Source organism: Capsicum annuum, chromosome 10 (assembly GCF_002878395.1).
Source record: "Capsicum annuum cultivar UCD-10X-F1 chromosome 10, UCD10Xv1.1, whole genome shotgun sequence".
NCBI classification, from domain to species: Eukaryota; Viridiplantae; Streptophyta; class Magnoliopsida; order Solanales; family Solanaceae; genus Capsicum; species Capsicum annuum.
This window is the reverse complement of record NC_061120.1, coordinates 205,500,668-205,516,807: the sequence shown is the minus strand read 5'-3', so window position 1 is coordinate 205,516,807 and position 16,140 is coordinate 205,500,668.

Genomic DNA, 16,140 nt, shown 5'->3' with positions numbered 1-16,140 from the left:
TATTCTTCAGATTTACTAGCAGAAGAGTTCTCAACATTGTCATCAACATTGCTTGACTCGGCAATTTCTTTGATTTTTTTTCTTCTCATATTTTTTTATTTTTTTGTAGTTTCAGAGAAAAAGTTTTCTTCAACCATTTTTTTCTCAAAATATTAGCCATCTTCACCGGGTCGTTACAAAATTTGGACCTAATCTCCTTCGTACTCACAATTTTTCTAGACTGTAAAGGATTTGAAACAATTTTAACTGCATTGTCTTGAATTAATCCAATACTAAAAGATGGTGCATTATCAGACACCAAATTAATAGGTGGTATACCTCTATTTATTCGTGATTTTGATGTGTGTTCAGCCATTAGAGTATAAAAATCTTAAATTCGGAGTTGCTAATGGAGAAACTGATTACAGTACAAAAAAAAAAAATTGATAACATACAATAACGGAATTAATTAGTTACCTGAAATAGAGGAACACCATCCTTATCAGATCGTGCAAAAATCGTGCGAAAGAAAGAAATTTAAAAGAGAAAATCTGATAATGGCGTGAAAAAAGGGTAAAAAAGAATTCAGGAAAGAGAAGGAGAAAAGCATGAAAAGGGAAAGTTATACAAGTAACTTTTCTAAGGCGGTAAAGTAGGGGACCACTTTAAAATAGTGCTTTTTTTGCTACACAGTGTATTTCATTAAAGTATTGCTATTTTTATAATTTAAGATTTAGATATGCTACTCCATGTAGTTTTTCCTATAAAAAAAGTGACTTCATACACTCATATACGCTCATATGAATATAATTATGTATATTATTATATAATTATATATATTTATATATACACCTAATAGATAATGTTATGCAAAATTATAAGAGGTGTATAGTAAACTCATATACAATATTAAAAAATTTGACTTTGTCTTCTTCCTAGATTCAATAAAAATTTAACCTCATCTATGAATGCAATATTATACAATTATTACAAAAAATTTGACGTTTTCAAGATCCATCTATAATTTTAATCCTCGACTCAAAAGAAAAAAAAAGGTTCATCTACATTTTCACTTTCAACAGCTAAAAGTTTCTCTTTTTCAAAACTTTTTCTCTTTGAATAAGTTGATTTAAATAAAGGTAAAATGACACTAATTGGACATTTTAAAAAAAAAATGACCAATGTTTGCCTAATTTGTCAAGTGATGGTCAGTCAGTCAAGCAATTATCAATTAATAGTCAAGTTGATAAAGGCGTCAAGGGAAGTGGACCGCCCACCTCAAATAGATAATAAATAAAAATAACCACACAAAGATATTTTTTGGAAACTGAGGTCTTTTTCTAGATTTTGCTTCCTTCTTTCTCTTTCGTTCTTATTTATTCACCATATTACTGCAGATTTCTCTCTTCTTCATTTTTTGGGTGTATTCACTCATGCATGTCGATAAATTTCTTACAATTAATTTGACAAATTTTCTTTCTTTCTTTAGATTTACATGATTATGCAATTGGAAATCTGAATTTTTGCCTTTTTGTATTTGATTTTTTTTATAAAATATTTTCATCCTTTTTTGATTAATTTCCTTATATTTACATGTTTATGCAATTAGAGATTTTAATTTTTCTTTCTGAATTTAGGTTTTTCTAAAAATATTTTTAAATAGGGATTTCTCCTTCATTGTATCAACTTTGATTTGCTATTGTATTGTCTACCTAAAATTTCTTATTTTTCTGTTCTTTTATACAATTAAATACCATTGTATAGAAACTGTATAGTTGTTGCATAGAATATGTAACTGTACAAGATATTTATACTATATTAAAAGTGCTAAAGACCATACAAATATTTTTTACATTTTTTGTCCTTCATCAAAATACTTTGCTTTAAAAATATCGTATTTTCAATATTTTTTTAATACTTAAAAATTAAAAATTGATTAAAATATTTATAGTTAAATCTTTCCTTACTAGAAGTCATCAAAATTGATGATAATTAATAGTCTTTAAATATAGGGTAAAAAGATGTATTTTCACTATTTTTCTAATACTTAAGAATTCAAAATTAATTAAATACTTATAGTAAGATCTTTTCTTATCAGAATTCATCAGAACTAATGACAGTTAATAATTTTTTAAAAAATATAATAGCAAAATATATCCTTAAAATATTGATCTACCCTTCAAAAATTTATAAAAATATTTTTATATAGGATAAAATTCTAAATAAAATTTCAAAGACGTCAACCATTACAATTGAGAGAAAGATAAATTAGAGTAGGAAGTGTGTCGTATCATTTTTACGATACAACATTTACTTGCATAATAATTATACTCCTATCACCTATGCAATAACTAACCTGAAGAAAATTTTTATTAGAATTAGAAAATCACATTTAATTATAAAAAAATTTCAACCATCAAAAGAAGAAGAGCAACTGCTCGTGAAATGCTTCATTCTTTCTTTTTTATATATTCATTCTTATTAAATTACACAATATTTGTTTTGCTAATTTGAGTCAAATTATTTTACTTGAAAGAAGATGTACTGCATCATCCGGAGGGTTAAAGAGATCAACCTCCTTAATTTTTGGGTTGCCCTTTGCAGCCAACCACCTAAGGATCATTGGATGAGAAACCTCATCAGGGTAATCCTTGAACTGCTTTCGGAGGTGAGGAATATATTCAAATGTCCAAGCCTAAAAAATTTAAACAGAAGTCAAGCAAAAACAAGTCATAGTAATTATTCAATATAAATTAATGGATGATTAAATTTACCATGAAACCCCAAGGAAAGCCGTATAATGTGATCGTCTTTGGGGATAGCTTTGTCAGTAAATATTTGACAGTCAAATAGTATATGTCATATGCTCAGGGTTAATTGTTTAATTTCTTAAAATCATCAGCAGGCTTCAACAAATCATCTTCTATGACTTTGTTGATGTCTCTTGCCAATATAACGGCATGGGCAAACCAAACCAAGCACAACTGCTCCCTGTACTGCTTTGGTAAGGTTTTATCCTTGAGATGTTCTATCAACTCATTGGCTTTGCACCCACGTCCATCAATGCCCAATAATCTATTTTTTTCCTTACGTTTGTTGATTTTTGTGGGTGGTCGATTGGACAATGCCTTACCACTATTTGATGGTGGTGGTTTGACTTTCCTTCTTGCCTTGGACCTTTTGCATGGTGTTTTATTGGTGAGAGCTTCTTCTGGACGATCTCATCTCAAATCCGTCACTATGGTAAACTCTTTCAAGCCAAAATAAATCGGCATGCCACAGTAGTTGATCCAGATTTCATCCATCTCTTTTCCCCCATCCTCCTAATCTTTATCATCCCCTACATACTTGATCCTGTGCTTGAGAAGACCATATATTATGCTCATTTGGAAATGGACAGTGTGTTCCTAAGCAGCTCAAAAAAGTATCTAAAGCAGCTCTTCTTATAAAGTCCATCTATGTTTTCATTCTACATAATATTCCTAAATTCGTCAAAAGGTTTCCGCAGCTGACATTTAAGAACAAAATCACCAGTTAGTTTTGCAGGGTGATCTATCGCCATCACAACTTAAAACCTGTCAATACTAATAGTTTTGACAGCCTCATGCTGGAATTTTGATATTTATTCACGCCCCATTGGTGATGCATTATCATCCTCTTTCTCACTTTCTTCTCCCTTGTCTTTTTGTTTATCTTCTTTTTTCTCCTCTTCACTTTCATTTTTGTCATCACCATCTACAGACCCTTGTCCACCTCCCTCAACGTCGTTTTCATAACTTTGCTCAGCTTTACTTTTCCCTGACTAAGATTGTTCGAGAAGATCCTCCGAATCCCTCTGAGACATGTTTTACCTACAAACAACAGAAAAAGAAAAATTATATTACAATTGATGTATGCATAAATTTTAAAAAATGCATTAGAAACACCACCAATACCGACACCACCACCAACCACCATAAACACCACCAACCAATGCCACCACCAACCACCACAAACACCACCAACCAATGCCACCACCAACCACCATCAATGTCAGCACGATGACCACCACCACTACCACCATGACCACTAACACCACAAATACCACAAACACCACAAACACCATCCAAAAATACCACGATAGTCAACGAAACACTGCAATAAAAACTAGGGTTTTCTCAAATTTTTCCTACGATTTTACCATCAAAACTCAAAATTGTAAACCCATTCCCGAAGATAATACAACTAAAAGTCTTCCTTTTAATCATTAACTTTAAAGCCCTAATTTTTTAGAAAAAATAACAAATATAGAACTCTTCTCAAACTCAGTAACCTAAAAAGATAGAGAAAATGATTGATACAAACAAGAATAAAGTCAAAAATAACACCTCTATGGTCGAAAATGAGAAGAAAATTGATTGGTTGTGAAAGGTTGAGCAATTTATTGAGTAGTTGTTGTCTTTATTGTTTAGAGAGAGAAAATAGCGAGAACTCAAGATTTGAAATGATGAAACATTTTTCTCGCAAATGAATGATTTGTATGGGTTGATTTTAATTTTAAAAAATAATGACAAGTTTTGAAAATGATAATTTGGTCCGAATTGATCTTAATTGTTTCTTAAAATTTTAAAAGATATGCGTAATTTTTGACTGTCTTATCATACAATTGCTAAAAGACTGAATTGAAGTTGTAGTTGACCCTATGAGCTCACCCCTAGTCCTAGATTAATTAATTTAGGTATTTGTTGAACATATGAACTCAATTAAAATTATATAAAAACAAATTTTCAACTTGTTACACCAGATGACTTAGCTGTTGGAATTTATCTAACAGATTAAGTCATATGTTGCAATAGATTAACTATCTGTTGCAAATTATTAAATAGGCATTGCCATCTATTACAACCTATGACCGAGCTGTTGGAAATTTTCAAACAGAAATTGTCATCTATTGCAAAGTATGACTTATATGTTTTAAGATCTTTTATTTATTTATTTATTTTAAAGCAATTTAGGTATTAGTTGAACATATTAGGTAATAATAATCGCTTCAACTTAGAGTGATCGATTGACAATTCTGGTCGGGAGGAACGTAATACTGTCTTATCATACAATTGCCAAAAAACTCAATTGAAGTTGTAGTTGACCCTATGAGAACTCACCCCTAGTCCTAGATTAATCAATAAAGGTATTAGTTTAACATATTAGGCAATAAGAATAGCTTCAATTCAGAGTGATCGATCGACAACTCTAGTCGGGAGGAACACAATACTGTCTCATCATGCAATTACCAAAAGATTCAATTGAAGTTATAATTGACCCTATGAGAACTCACCCCTAGTCCTAGATTAATCAATTAAGGTATTGGTTGAACATATAAGGTAATAAGAATTTCTTCAACTCAGAGTGATCGATCGACGACTATGGTCGGGAGGAACACAATATCACCTCATCATGTAATTGTCAAAAGACTCAATTGAAGTTGTAGTTGACCCTATGAGACCCTAGCCATATATTAATCAATTAAGGTATTATTCGAACATATTAGGTAATAAGAATCACTTTAACTCAGAGTGATCAATCTATGAATCTTGTCGGGAAGAATGCAATACCGTATTATCATGCATTTGTCAAAGGACTCAACTGAAGTTGTAGTTGACCCTATTCGAACTCGTCCCTAGTCCTAGATTAATCAATTAAGGTATTAGTTGAACATATAAGGTAATAAGAATATCTTCAACTCATAGTGATCGATCGACGTCTCTAGTCAGGAGGAATATAATACCATCTCATCATGCAATTGCCAAAAGACTCAATTGAAGTTGTAGTTGACCCTATGAGAACTCACCTCTAGTCCTAGATTAATCAATTAAGGTATTAGTTAAACATATCAGGTAATAAGAATTACTTTAACTTAGAGTGATCGATCGACGACTCTGGTCAGGAGAAATGCAATACCGTCTCATCATGGAATTGCCAAAAGACGAAATTGAAGTTGTAGTTGACCCTATGAGAACTCACCCCTAGTCCTAGATTAATAATCAATTAAGGTATTAGTTGAATATATTAGGTAATAAGAATCACTTCAACTCATAGTATTCGATCGACAACTTTGGTCAGGAGAAATGTAATATCGTCTCATCATGCAATTACCAAAAGACTCAATTGAAGTTATAGTTGACCCTATGAGTACTCACCCATAGTCCTAAATTAATCAATTAAGGTATTAGTTGAATATATTAGGTAATAAGAATCACTTCAACTCAGAGTGATCGATCAATGACTCTGTTCGGGAGAAACGTAATACCATCTCATCATGCAATTACCAAAAGACTCAATTAAAGTTGTAGTTGATCCTATGAGAACTTAGCCCTAGTCCTAGATTAATCAATTAAGGTATTAGTGAATATATGAACTCAATTGAAATTATATAATTTTTAATATGTTGCAGTAGATGACTTATCTATTAGAATTTATCAAACAGATTAAGTTATCTGTTGTAACAGATTACCCATCTATTATAAATTATCAAATAGGCATTGCTATCTGTTGCGAAAGATGGCTGAGCTGTTGGAAATTTTCAAATAGAATTTATCATCTATTGGAAAGTATGACTTATTTGTTTTAAAATCTTTTTTTATTATTATTTTAAAGAAATTTAGGTATTAGCTTGACAATAAGCTAATAAGAATCAATTCAACTCAGAATGATCGATCAAAGATTCTGGTCGAAAGGAACACAATACCAATATCATTCAATTTCCAAAACACTCAATTGAAGTTGTAGTTGACCCTATGAACTCACCCCTAGTCCTAGATTAATCAATTTAGGTATTAGTTCAACATATGAACTCAATTAAAATTGTATAAAAATGAATGTTTAAGTTGTTGCAATCAATGACTTATCTATTGGAAGTTTTCAAACAAATTAAGTCATCTGTTGCAACAAATTACCCATGTATTGTAAAATATCAAATGGGCGCTGCCATCTATTGCGACAGACGATCGAGCTTTGGAAATTTTCAAATAGAAATTGTCATCTGTTGCAAAGTATGACTTAGATGTTTTAAGATTTTTTTTAAAGCAATTAAGGTATTTTCTGTCCGAGATAATAAAGATAAGATACTAAGGCGGTAAAAAATATTACTTGAATAACTCAAAAATCTCCTCATTGAGTAGTCTTATTTGTCTTTTCAATGTCACCGTCTCCTAGTTCTTCTCAAAAGTTATTAATGAATATTTAAAACCCATATCTATAAAAATCTCTCCTTCATCTATAAATTAACTCAACTCATCTCTCTACTTTATTCACAATTTTCTCTTTTTTTTTTTCCTCTCTTTTCTCTCATCTTTCAGATGAGGATCCTTTTGGATCTCAACAGATCAATATCTTTTCTCAACTGAACTGGATGTTCTAATCCCTTTGCTTTTTTGACATTGCAGGTATGGTTTACTATTATTCTTTTCTTCTCGTCTTCTTCTTTGTATGTTATTTAAATTAGATATTTACATCTATTGTTATTAATGATTTGCCCATTACCAGTTTTCTATTTATTGAGAAAATTGAAGAAAAGGTGAATTTTAAGTCTTGGATGAACGAACCATTGTTTTTATTAAAATATGCAAAAAAAGTCATCTGTTGGTAGAACTTAAAAGGCCTTGTTGTCGGTGTAGTTTTTTATGTCTTTTGTTTATTACTTTGGTGGTGCTGTTGTTGGGGGTGGTGGTGGTGTTGGAATATGTGGTGTTTATGTTGTTGATGGTGTTGGCATATATGGTGTTATTTCTTTGTTGTTGATGTTATTGTTGATATTAGTTGTGGTGGTGTTGCAATAGTTTCCTCAACTATTACAACTGATGAATCAACTGTTGGAATAGACGGAGCAGCTGTTAGAAGAAATCAAACCAGTAGCAAGGCTGGTTTGATTTATTCCAATAGATGACCCATCTAGTACAATATGTTATCCCACAGATGCGTCACCTGTTGCAATAGATAACTCATCGATTGAACAGATGGGGAATCTGTTAGATCAGATGGGTCATCTATTGATTCATTCAATTTTGTGTTACCCTTTTGAAATGTTCATTTTGTTCTTCTCTTGTTTGACATCAAATATATTTCTTTTGTTTGCAAATAAAAGAAAGTGAAAGTAGATCAACTTTTGCTCGACCAATATTAAAGGCTAGAGTAAAAATTGGTTCAGAGGAATAAGTTGCTTGATGATGGAACCACTTCATATGTGAGAGGTATGTATTACTAATCAACCTATGGTGAAAACACATATCCAGTACAATGATTTTGTGAATGTTGGTTCTTTACTAATTAGGCGTTAATTCTTCAAACAAGATATGACATTTTACAGTTAAGATTGTTAGGTTCGAACTAGTAAGGCTGAGGGACCAAGTAGATGGTGTTGATACCCTGTTACGATTTAATGAAGATTTTTCTAATGTTTATGTGTCAAGTTTGGAGAAGACTTAAAGTTTTTGGTGGCAGTGTAATCATTCAAATAGTGATTGAACTAATTTTAAGGGTTCAATAGACTTTTGAAAGGCCTCTGAAGCCTTGCACTACTGCAAACAAGAATGGAAATAAATATAGTTATTGCTCTGGTCTAAATTTATATGGATGGGTTGCTCGAGGAGACTATTATATAGCAGAATGTCATTAGAAGAATACCTGTGCAGGAAGGAGGGGGTGGAGAAGATCATATATCAACTCAGACCTTATTTAAGAAGAAGCACAGGGTATGAAGGAAAGTGTAGCAATACTGACTGATAAAATTGAAATGAAAAATAAAATAATTTAATGAGCTATGAATGTGAAAGTGTATCCAAAAATGAAAATCCTTCAGTCCATTTTGAAAAGAAAAATGCTAAAGTGGACTGGAGCTATGCACTTTGTTCGGGGACTAGAACTAGCTAGCATGGCCTGAATGAAGACCTACAAAATATAGGACCAGAACTCTAAGGTTGCAGTTTTGCGAGCACCGATGGTGGTAAGATTGTCGATCAGGATTGAAACTTGAACCAACAACTCCTGAAGTAAAAATAAGGGATGAAGCCAAGGTAGTAATTTCTGAAGTTCAACTTGCATCCTAGGCCTTCCTTTTGTGGTTCTGGTCAGGCCAAAGGCAGTGGAAACAATAAGGCATGGTATTTCTGCCCAAATTCAAAACTTTTTGTTTCTACTACCATTGACCTGATCAGAACCACAGACAGAAGACATGTGATACAAGTTAGACTTCAGAAATTTACGTCTTGGCTTCTCTTATTCTTACTTCTGGAGTTGTTAGTTCAGGTTTCATTCTTGAATGAAAATCTTACTAATCCTCTGTGCTCACCAGCTGCTTCCTTACAGTTCTGGTCCTACACACTGTGGGTCTTCATTGAGTCCACGCTCGCTAGTCACAATCTCGGGCAAAGTGTCCAACTCCAGTCTTCTTTAGCATTTTTTTTTCAAGAACGACTGACATATTTTAATATTTGGACACACTTCCACATTTGAAACTCATTCAATTTTTTCATATCTCAAGTCAATTTCATTGGCCAGATTCGCTAGAAGTTCCTTACTTGCTTCCCTATGTTTCCTCGTAAATAAGGTCTGAGATGATATATGGTCTTCTCCATCTCCGCCTTTCCATACAGGTATTCTTCCAAGCACCTTTTATTGTATAATAGTCTTATCGAGCAATCCATTTATATATATTTAGACTAGGGGAATTTCTATCAGTTTTCCATTGTTTTATGTTACAGTGCGAGGCTCCGGAGGCCTTTCAAAAGTCCATTGCCCCATTAAAATTAGTCCAATCACTATTGGATATTTATATTGCCACCAATAACTTGAACCCTTCTACAAACTTAATCCAAAAACATGATCATAAATCGTCATTAAATTGTAACAAGATATCAACAACACCGTCTTGGAACCCTTCAGCCTTATCAGTTTACACCTATCAAACTAAGCTGTAAAATGTAGGATCTTATTTGAAAGATCAATGTCTAATCAGTAAAAAACTGCATTCACAAAATCATTGTACTTTATGTGTGTCTGTCATGATAGCCTGATCAATAATACATAACTCCCACACATGAAAACGGATCTATTCATCTAAACGCACCTTATTCTTCCTACCTCATCAATGTCAGACAATGTTTATTCATCTAATGTCTATTAAAAAAGAGGTGATCAGTTGATTTTTTGTCTAATACATTCAAAATAGCTGGTGAATCAAATTCCCCATCTGTTGCAACTGATGAATCAGCTGTTAGAAGAAATCAAAATATCTCCTCTAATAGATAGTCCATCTGTAGTAATAGATAATCCATATGTTGCAATTTTATTGCAATAGATGGTAAATTATTCAAAACAACTGATGAATCAAATTCTCCATTTGTTGCAATTGATGAATCAGTTATTAAAAGAAATAAAAATATCTCCTCCAATAGATTTTCCATCTGTCGCAATAGATAATCCATATTTTGGGATAGATGTCTTATCTGTTGCACATGCAGACTATCTATTGTAACAGATGGTAAATTTATTACGACAGTGGATTATATATTGTGATAGATGGACGATCTGTTGCAACAGATCAATAATAACGACTATTAGAAAAATTCAAAACATCTCCCCCAATAGATGTTCCATCTGTCGTAATAGATAATCCATATTTTGTAATAGATATCTTATCTGTTGCATTTATAGACCATCTGTTGCAACAGATGGTAAATCTGTTACGACAGTGGGTTATATGTTATGATAGATGGATGATCTATTGCAATAGATCAATAATAATGACTGTTATTAAGTCTCAAACCATTTTGAAAAGGTGAGATGCTTGAATGTAAAACAAAAAGTCACAACTTTTCACAGAAAAGAAAAAGGCAGCAATTTGAATGTAATTAATACAATGGAGGTTAACAGTCGTGCTTTTTTACCTAACACAATCAGATTCAATCCTCTATAAATAGGTCCCTCCTTAATCTTTATTCTACTCCACTTTTATTTTTTTTCTTTATTTTCTCTTTTCGTATTACATCTTCAACCACTTTTATTCAAAGAGCATATTCCCTCCTCATTAAGGTAAGATTTTTTCTCTGTAAATCTACTAGCTGGAAGTATACATTATATTACATTCGAACTCTTTTTTTACTTTTGTTTTTATATTTTTTGTCAGTTCATGCGTGTTCTAGATATGGCTGATCCTGTTTGGGACATTGCTATTCTGCATGACACTGTATGGGAACTTCAGAGGTAGGTTAATGATCTACAGGGAGAGTTGGTCATTGTGAGAGCAACGATGTTCAGAGAGATGTAGAGGCTGATGAGGGCCCTGCTGCTGCTGGTTGATTGGCCAAATGACAATAATAATAATTTTGATGATAATAATAATAATAATTAGAATGTATTTTTTTAGCGCATGTATTTTAATTTTTCTATATTGGATCTATACCTAGTTTATTTTATGTTTCTTTTAATGAAAAAATTTTTTTTAGTCGACTTTGACTGTTTAATTCTTATTCAATTTTCATTCTGTCTATTTCTTCTTTTAAACATACATGTTAACATGTCGATGGTTGGAGGTAAGGAGCAATTTTGAATCTAATAGAAATTACAATTTTGGTTTTTGGGTTCTTTCAACAGATGGACCATGTGTTGGAACAAATTGATCATCAGTTGGATTTTTATCAATAGATTATCCATCTGTTGCGCCAGATTTGTCATCTGTTGGTGGAAAATATTTCAGTTTGATGAACTGTACTGTGTTCTTCCAGTTAATGTCCATCTATTACAATAGATGGACATTAGCTAGAAGAACACAATACAGTTTATTAAACTGGAATGTTAGTTAATCTATTGAAAATAATTGTGGTCTGCAGTATTTAATTCATATTTTTCCTCTTTTTATTGATGCACAAGTTATTAAAAGAGATATTTTATATATAATAAATTATAACATTACGTTTACAACAATGAGTTAAATATATAAAATTCCACAACAAATGACAACACAAGTTTTTGCAATTACAATGATCATGGTGGATTACAATCCGGGCATGTAGTTTTTTTATGGCCAATGCGTTTACATATGGAGCACTTGTTTCTTCTTGATGGAAATGATTTTCTGACTCCACGCCTCCTCTTATATGGCTTTCTTCCCCATTTGATAGTGCTTGGATCAATATATGAAAGACGTATTAATCTTCCTAAAAGCTCTGCAGGAACAACGCAAGATTCTTTCAGAGGCACTGAAGTAATATGCCCACTATATGCCATTGTATATTTTTCATCAAATAATATGGAGAGGTATGATTGTAAATTTTAAGTCCATATTTTTCACCGTATTGAGCTCGAAGTGCTGCCAATAGCATATGGATAGGGTATTTTGTCCAAATCAAAAACTCTGCACGTACAAGATCTTGTTTGAAGATCGGCTGTGACAACATCACCATCACCAGTGATACTAAATTTGTAATCTGCTATTTGATGAGATAATAACCTATTCTCCAAATTGATGTTTGTTGATATTATTTTTTCCACTTCTAGAATAAATGGGGTTCTTGCGTCCTAGAACTGCACACGCCTTTTGTTTAAAAACTGATCATACTTCTTGTTTATTTTTTCAAACAGAGCTGATGGGAAATTCTCTTTCATCACCAAATAATGAATTCACTGATTCAGCTATGTTTGATGTCATAATATTGTACCTACATAAAAGAATCACTTAGTACGTCATCATACTAAACTTGTAACTCAAATGAGACATTAAATTCATAAGAATGTACCTATTTACCGTACAGAATGTCTAGCTCCATCTCTCGAAATTGACACGTATGCGATGTTCTGCTGCCTGGGGATGCATATCCATTATTTGATTGAAATGGTCTAAAGACTCCTCTCTACTATATGCTTTAGTTGCTGTACAAAAAAGGGTCACGACCCTTTTGTTGTGAAAGTTAGTCTGAATGTTCTCTCCAAGATGCCTGATGCAACAACCAAAGTAAGCTAAAGTGAAGAAAATTAAACCCATTTTTGGAATACTTGGATGTGTATTCAAAACAAAACACAAATCTTTGGTATCTTCAACGCAGCTTTGCAGTTGTTCAAAAAAATTTATAGGAGGTATCACATTCCTTGTCCGCTACACAAAAAGTGATAGGAAAGATGTGATTCTCTGCATCCTGCATCACCGCTGTTAGAGAACTCCATTATACCTGCTCCTCAAGAAGGTACCATCGATAGCAATTCCTTTTCTCAAAGGTCAAAAACCTTGAATACAAGAACCATAGGATATAAAAAAGTACTTGAACCTTCTGTTTTTATCAACATGCAACACCGTCTTACTTCTGGGATTTGTGGACTCAATCACGTAACGATAGGCATCCAGGACTGCAGACCCATGCTCATGTGTCCCCCTAATCAATTCCTTGACAATCTCTATGGCTATATATATATCTTCCAATAACTGACCAGGACACTCAATTCCGTAAGGAGTTGATTGGACATAACCCTTGTAGAAGGGCCTTTGCCATCAGGGAAACTATTCTTAAAATATTCACCAAGGACCTTTGATGTGGAATGAGAATTTTGGCTCGAGATGTGCTTCAAACCACATATATGATACTTTTCATGTTTATGATGAGGAATCTATTAGAACTTATGTACATCACCGCTCTCAACCGCCACTTGTAGTTTGAATTAGCTCATTTGTAGCAAAAGACACTGCTCGAATTAATCACCTTCTTTATTCTAAAATCCTTTTTCAAGAAAAAAATAAACAAAGTGGTAGATAGTTCTTTTATATCCTTGAATGACATTCCATTGAAAAATTCGGTCCCATCGTCTTGAAAATTGCCAGACTGTGTCGATCGAGAAGAACTGCCCATTATATTGGTCGTATCAATGGGCGTAGGTGTTTGATAATCATCTGGAATATTCATGTCTAGATCATCCAACCTATCATCAAAGATGTCTATTCAACCAAGTACACCCTTAACACCGGCCTGGATAAATAACTAAGATAAGCATGCAACTGATCTTGATTGATTATCTTGAAAGGTAGTACCTCTGATTTTCAAAGGAGTTGTGCATGTAGCTAATGACAAGTTCTTTCGGTTAACAATTCATTCCACAATAGATGATAATTAAGTTCATAAAATCATTATATGAAATATCGCTTTGGACTGTCATAGCTATCGCCTCTAGCATTTCACCCTCCTTCCAATGCCATACATGTCGATTACTCCTCTCGATCCATTGACCATGACAATCCACCCCTATGGTTATTGATCCCTCCATTAATGGTACCTAAATAAAGTCATTTTTTAGAAAAAGTTAATAGTCATTTCGTAGTGCCACACATGAATCCTAACAGATTTGTAATCTATTGCAATAGGTGAAAAATAAGTTGCAACAGGTAAGTAATCAGTCGCAATAGATTACTTACCTGTTGGGATTCATGTTACGCTCCTAAAGCTAATTTCAACAGATGAGTCATTTGTTGTAACAGGTGAATCATATGTTGCAATAGACTATATATCTATTGCAATAGAGTTGGGATAGATATTACAGTACTAAGGCACCTTTGAAGATAATTCCAACATATGAGTGACATATTGCAACAGATAATTAACCTGTTGCGACATATGACTTACCTGTTGTAATAGATGACAAGTTTGTTGGAATCGAGTTCAGGTTTTATTGCATTAGGTTACTAATATGTTGCAACAGATATTTACCCTATTACAACAGATGATACATCTATTGGAATCGAGTTCAGGTTCTGTTGCAACAGGTTACTAATCTGTTGCAATAGATATTTATCATATTGCACCAGATAACTAATCTGTTGCAACAGATGGGTCATATATTTTAATAGATGACACATCTATTCGATTCATGTTACGGCACTATAGAATCATAAACATGAATCCAACATATGAGTCTTCTGTTGAAAAAAATTTATTTTATCTGTCGCAAACAGATGATTGATCTATTTAAATAAATGGCTCTTATATTTCATTCATGTTTGTGTGCTATATATCGTTGAAAAAATAACACAATAGTAGTTACCCAGATGACAAATTCAACTAAAAATTATAATTTTACTTAAGAAAATCTGCTATGAAGTAATGCTAAAGTGGAAAGTGATGTACGAAATAAAATTTGATCTAAGTAGCAACAATACCGGTAACAACAACAACAATGGTCAATAAGAAGAAGATGGAGATGATAATGATGTAGAAAATGATGATAATAAAGCAGAAGATGATGAATAAAGCAACAACAACAATGAATAACAAAAATTACTAAGAGAGAGAAAATAATAATGAATGCGAAGAGAAAGAAACATACTTTTTCCCTCTGTTTTTCATTATATTAGGTAAACATTTGGATCAAAGTGTATATTTAAAAACTTGTGGGCTATTGTAATGCCCCAAGATCCCATCCCGAGATGTCACACGGTGCTTATGACCCTGAAGGACCACAAGCTAACCCTTTAGTGATATCTGGACCTGTACACTGCATAGTATCTGAAATAAATGCTGAAACTAGCCATAAGGTTCAACACATCTATGAATATTCACAATACAGAAAACTGAACACTAATACATTTGTATGAAAATCCTCTGAACTGTCTGAATGGTGGAGTTGATGGGACATATCCCCAACTAACACCGTCAACTAAAAATATAAACAAAATTTGATACAATAATAATAAACTGAGATTCGTCCTCAAAAGAAGTGGAATCACTGCAATGGCTACTGCTGCTGACTGGGACTGAATGGCTGAGGGTACTCTGGATCCTGTGCCTCTGAACCTATGGTGTCAAATAAACACAATAGTGCAAATGCGTCAGTACAGGAATGTACCGAGTATGTAGACGAGGTAGGGCTAAATGCAAGGGCTAACTGAATAATCTTGAGAGTACCAAATGAGAACGCATACAGGAATGCACAAACCATAATCATAATTATCATAAATCTAGATGCTGAAACTCGAATACCACTTTACTGCAGACTGAACTCACTATTGACACTAAGATACTGAATCACTAACTCGTCTGACACTGATAGCTGAGGATCTGGATGTACTTATATCAAGGATTGAATTCTGAGCTTATTGCTTTCAACTGACAGGATTCGAGATCAAATTTTCTCACAGATGATTCCAGAAGT